We start from the raw sequence: 6,238 nt of genomic DNA, 5'->3' as shown, positions 1-6,238 counted from the left end.
TACATCCCCATCCTGTGAGTATCTCCTACCTCTTCCTCTACACTCCTCACTGCTACATCCCCATCCTGTGAGTATCTCCTACCTCTTCCTCTACACTCCTCACTGCTACATCTCCATCCTGTGAGTATCTCCCTCCTCTTCCTCCTCAATGCTACGTCTCCATCCTCTTCCTCTACACTCCTCACTACTACATCTCCACCCTGTGAGTATCTCCCTCCTCTCCCTCTACACTCCTCACTGCTACATCTCCATCCTGTGAGTATTTCCCTCCTCTCCCTCTACACTCCTCACTACTACATCTCCATCCTGTGAGTATTTCCCTCCTCTCCCTCTACACTCCTCACTACTACATCTCCATCCTGTGAGTATCTCCCTCCTCTCCCTCTACACTCCTCACTACTACATCTCCATCCTGTGAGTATCTCCCTCCTCTCCCTCTACACTCCTCACTACTACATCTCCATCCTGTGAGTATTTCCCTCCTCTTCCTGCTCAATGCTACATCTCCACCCTCTTCCTCTACACTCCTCACTACTACATCTCCATCCTGTGAGTATCTCCCTCCTCTCCCTCTACACTCCTCACTACTACATCTCCATGCTGTGAGTATCTCCCTCCTCTCCCTCTACACTCCTCACTACTACATCTCCATCCTGTGAGTATCTCCCTCCTCTCCCTCTACACTCCTCACTACTACATCTCCATCCTGTGAGTATCTCCCTCCTCTCCCTCTACACTCCTCACTGCTACATCTCCATCCTGTGAGTATCTCCCTCCTCTTCCTCTACACTCCTCACTACTACATCTCCATCCTGTGAGTATCTCCCTCCTCTTCCTCCTCAATGCTACGTCTCCATCCTCTTCCTCTACACTCCTCGCTGCTACATCTCCATCCTGTGAGTATCTCCCTCTACACTCCTCACTACTACATCTGCATCCTGTGAGTATCTCCCTCCTCTCCCTCTACACTCCTCACTGCTACATCCCCATCCTGTGAGTATCTCCCTCTTCCTCTACACTCCTCATTCCTTCATCCCCATCCTGTGAGTATCTCCCTCCTCTTCCTCTACACTCCTCACTACTACATCTCCACCCTGTGAGTATCTCCCTCCTCTTCTTCTACACTCCTCACTGCTACATCTCCACCCTCTTCCTCTACACTCCTCACTGCTACATCCCCATCCTGTGAGTATCTCCTACCTCTTCCTCTACACTCTTCATTCCTTCATATCCATCCTCTCAGTATCTCCTTCCACTTCCTTTGAACTCATCATTCCTTCATCTCCATCCTCTCAGTATCTCCCTCCTCTTCCTCTACACTCCTCATTCCTTCATCTCCATCCTCTCAGTATCTCCCTCCTCTTCCTCTACACTCCTCATTGCTTCATCTACACCCTCTCAGTATCCCCCCTCCTCTTCCTCTACACTCCTCATTCCTTCATCTCCATCCTCTCAGTATCTCCCTCCTCTTCCTCTACACTCCTCATTCCTTCATCTCCATCCTCTCAGTATCTCCCTCCTCTTCCTCTACACTCCTCATTCCTTCATCTCCATCCTCTCAGTATCTCCATCTTCTTCCTCTACACTCCTCATTGCTTCATCTCCATCCTCTCAGTATCCCCCTCCTCTTCCTCTACACTCCTCATTCCTTCATCTCCATCCTCTCAGTATCTCCCTCCTCTTCCTCTACACTCCTCATTGCTTCATCTCCATCCTCTCAGTATCCCCCTCCTTTTCCTCTACACTCCTCATTCCTTCATCTCCATCCTCTCAGTATCCCCCTCCTCTTCCTCTACACTCCTCATTCCTTCATTTCCATCCTCTCAGTATCTCCCTCCTCTTCCTCTACACTCCTCATTCCATCATCTCCATCCTCTCTGTATCTCCTTCCACTTCTTTTGAACTCCTCATTCCTTCATCTCCATCCTCTCAGTATCTCCCTCCTCTTCCTCTACACTCCTCATTCCTTCATCTCCATCCTCTCAGTATCTCCCTCCTCTTCCTCTACACTCCTCATTCCTTCATCTCCATCCTCTCAGTATCTCCCTCCTCTTCCTCTACACTCCTCATTGCTTAATCTCCATCCTCTCAGTATCTCCCTCCTCTTCCTCTACACTCCTCACTACTACATCTCCATCCTGTGAGTATCTCCCTCCTCTTCCTCCTCAATGCTACGTCTCAATCCTCTTCCTCTACACTCCTCGCTGCTACATCTCCATCCTGTGAGTATCTCCCTCTACACTCCTCACTACTACATCTGCATCCTGTGATTATCTCCCTCCTCTCCCTCTACACTCCTCACTGCTACATCCCCATCCTGTGAGTATCTCCCTCTTCCTCTACACTCCTCATTCCTTCATCCCCATCCTGTGAGTATCTCCCTCCTCTTCCTCTACACTCCTCACTACTACATCTCCACCCTGTGAGTATCTCCCTCCTCTTCCTCTACACTCCTCACTGCTACATCCCCATCCTGTGAGTATCTCCCTCTTCCTCTACACTCCTCATTCCTTCATCCCCATCCTGTGAGTATCTCCCTCCTCTTCCTCTACACTCCTCATTGCTTCATCTCCATCCTCTCAGTATCTCCCTCCTCTTCCTCTACACTCCTCATTCCTTCATCTCCATCCTCTCAGTATCTCCCTCCTCTTCCTCTACACTCCTCATTGCTTCATCTCCACCCTCTCAGTATCTCCCTCCTCTTCCTCTACACTCCTCATTCCTTCATCTCCATCCTCTCAGTATCTCCCTCCTCTTCCTCTACACTCCTCATTCCTTCATCTCCATCCTCTCAGTATCTCCCTCCTCTTCCTCTACACTCCTCATTGCTTCATCTCCATCCTCTCAGTATCCCCCCTCCTCTTCCTCTACACTCCTCATTCCTTCATCTCCATCCTCTCAGTATCTCCCTCCTCTTCCTCTACACTCCTCATTGCTTCATCTACACCCTCTCAGTATCCCCCCTCCTCTTCCTCTACACTCCTCATTCCTTCATCTCCATCCTCTCAGTATCTCCCTCCTCTTCCTCTACACTCCTCATTCCTTCATCTCCATCCTCTCAGTATCTCCCTCCTCTTCCTCTACACTCCTCATTCCTTCATTTCCATCCTCTCAGTATCTCCCTCCTCTTCCTCTACACTCCTCATTGCTTCATCTCCACCCTCTCAGTATCTCCCTCCTCTTCCTCTACACTCCTCATTCCTTCATCTCCATCCTCTCAGTATCTCCCTCCTCTTCCTCTACACTCCTCATTCCTTCATCTCCATCCTCTCAGTATCTCCCTCCTCTTCCTCTACACTCCTCATTGCTTCATCTCCATCCTCTCAGTATCCCCCCTCCTCTTCCTCTACACTCCTCATTCCTTCATCTCCATCCTCTCAGTATCTCCCTCCTCTTCCTCTACACTCCTCATTGCTTCATCTACACCCTCTCAGTATCCCCCCTCCTCTTCCTCTACACTCCTCATTCCTTCATCTCCATCCTCTCAGTATCTCCCTCCTCTTCCTCTACACTCCTCATTCCTTCATCTCCATCCTCTCAGTATCTCCATCTTCTTCCTCTACACTCCTCATTGCTTCATCTCCATCCTCTCAGTATCCCCCTCCTCTTCCTCTACACTCCTCATTCCTTCATCTCCATCCTCTCAGTATCTCCCTCCTCTTCCTCTACACTCCTCATTGCTTCATCTCCATCCTCTCAGTATCCCCCTCCTTTTCCTCTACACTCCTCATTCCTTCATCTCCATCCTCTCAGTATCCCCCTCCTCTTCCTCTACACTCCTCATTCCTTCATTTCCATCCTCTCAGTATCTCCCTCCTCTTCCTCTACACTCCTCATTCCATCATCTCCATCCTCTCTGTATCTCCTTCCACTTCTTTTGAACTCCTCATTCCTTCATCTCCATCCTCTCAGTATCTCCCTCCTCTTCCTCTACACTCCTCATTCCTTCATCTCCATCCTCTCAGTATCTCCCTCCTCTTCCTCTACACTCCTCATTCCTTCATCTCCATCCTCTCAGTATCCCCCTCCTCTTCCTCTACACTCCTCATTCCTTCATCTCCATCCTCTCAGTATCTCCCTCCTCTTCCTCTACACTCCTCATTCCATCATCTCCATCCTCTCTGTATCTCCTTCCACTTCTTTTGAACTCCTCATTCCTTCATCTCCATCCTCTCAGTATCTCCCTCCTCTTCCTCTACACTCCTCATTCCTTCATCTCCATCCTCTCAGTATCTCCCTCCTCTTCCTCTACACTCCTCATTGCTTCATCTCCATCCTCTCAGTATCCCCCCTCCTCTTCCTCTACACTCCTCATTCCTTCATCTCCATCCTCTCAGTATCTCCCTCCTCTTCCTCTACACTCCTCATTGCTTCATCTACACCCTCTCAGTATCCCCCCTCCTCTTCCTCTACACTCCTCATTCCTTCATCTCCATCCTCTCAGTATCTCCCTCCTCTTCCTCTACACTCCTCATTCCTTCATCTCCATCCTCTCAGTATCTCCCTCCTCTTCCTCTACACTCCTCATTCCTTCATCTCCATCCTCTCAGTATCTCCATCTTCTTCCTCTACACTCCTCATTGCTTCATCTACACCCTCTCAGTATCCCCCCTCCTCTTCCTCTACACTCCTCATTCCTTCATCTCCATCCTCTCAGTATCTCCCTCCTCTTCCTCTACACTCCTCATTCCTTCATCTCCATCCTCTCAGTATCTCCCTCCTCTTCCTCTACACTCCTCATTCCTTCATCTCCATCCTCTCAGTATCTCCATCTTCTTCCTCTACACTCCTCATTCCTTCATCTCCATCCTCTCAGTATCCCCCTCCTCTTCCTCTACACTCCTCATTCCTTCATCTCCATCCTCTCAGTATCTCCATCTTCTTCCTCTACACTCCTCATTCCTTCATCTCCATCCTCTCAGTATCCCCCTCCTCTTCCTCTACACTCCTCATTCCTTCATCTCCATCCTCTCAGTATCTCCCTCCTCTTCCTCTACACTCCTCATTGCTTCATCTCCATCCTCTCAGTATCCCCCTCCTTTTCCTCTACACTCCTCATTCCTTCATCTCCATCCTCTCAGTATCCCCCTCCTCTTCCTCTACACTCCTCATTCCTTCATTTCCATCCTCTCAGTATCTCCCTCCTCTTCCTCTACACTCCTCATTCCATCATCTCCATCCTCTCTGTATCTCCTTCCACTTCTTTTGAACTCCTCATTCCTTCATCTCCATCCTCTCAGTATCTCCCTCCTCTTCCTCTACACTCCTCATTCCTTCATCTCCATCCTCTCAGTATCTCCCTCCTCTTCCTCTACACTCCTCATTCCTTCATCTCCATCCTCTCAGTATCCCCCTCCTCTTCCTCTACACTCCTCATTCCTTCATCTCCATCCTCTCAGTATCTCCCTCCTCTTCCTCTACACTCCTCATTCCATCATCTCCATCCTCTCTGTATCTCCTTCCACTTCTTTTGAACTCCTCATTCCTTCATCTCCATCCTCTCAGTATCTCCCTCCTCTTCCTCTACACTCCTCATTCCTTCATCTCCATCCTCTCAGTATCTCCCTCCTCTTCCTCTACACTCCTCATTCCTTCATCTCCATCCTCTCAGTATCTCCCTCCTCTTCCTCTACACTCCTCATTCCTTCATCTCCATCCTCTCAGTATCTCCCTCCTCTTCCTCTACACTCCTCATTGCTTCATCTCCATCCTCTCAGTATCCCCCCTCCTCTTCCTCTACACTCCTCATTCCTTCATCTCCATCCTCTCAGTATCTCCCTCCTCTTCCTCTACACTCCTCATTGCTTCATCTACACCCTCTCAGTATCCCCCCTCCTCTTCCTCTACACTCCTCATTCCTTCATCTCCATCCTCTCAGTATCTCCCTCCTCTTCCTCTACACTCCTCATTCCTTCATCTCCATCCTCTCAGTATCTCCCTCCTCTTCCTCTACACTCCTCATTCCTTCATCTCCATCCTCTCAGTATCTCCATCTTCTTCCTCTACACTCCTCATTGCTTCATCTCCATCCTCTCAGTATCCCCCTCCTCTTCCTCTACACTCCTCATTCCTTCATCTCCATCCTCTCAGTATCTCCCTCCTCTTCCTCTACACTCCTCATTGCTTCATCTCCATCCTCTCAGTATCCCCCTCCTTTTCCTCTACACTCCTCATTCCTTCATCTCCATCCTCTCAGTATCCCCCTCCTCTTCCTCTACACTCCTCATTCCTTCATTTC

Source organism: Lithobates pipiens, unplaced genomic scaffold (genome assembly GCF_037356315.1).
Source record: "Lithobates pipiens isolate NorthernLeopardFrog02 unplaced genomic scaffold, aLitPip1_a1.2 Scaffold_368, whole genome shotgun sequence".
Taxonomy (NCBI): domain Eukaryota; kingdom Metazoa; phylum Chordata; class Amphibia; order Anura; family Ranidae; genus Lithobates; species Lithobates pipiens.
Note: the sequence above shows the minus strand (reverse complement) of the source record.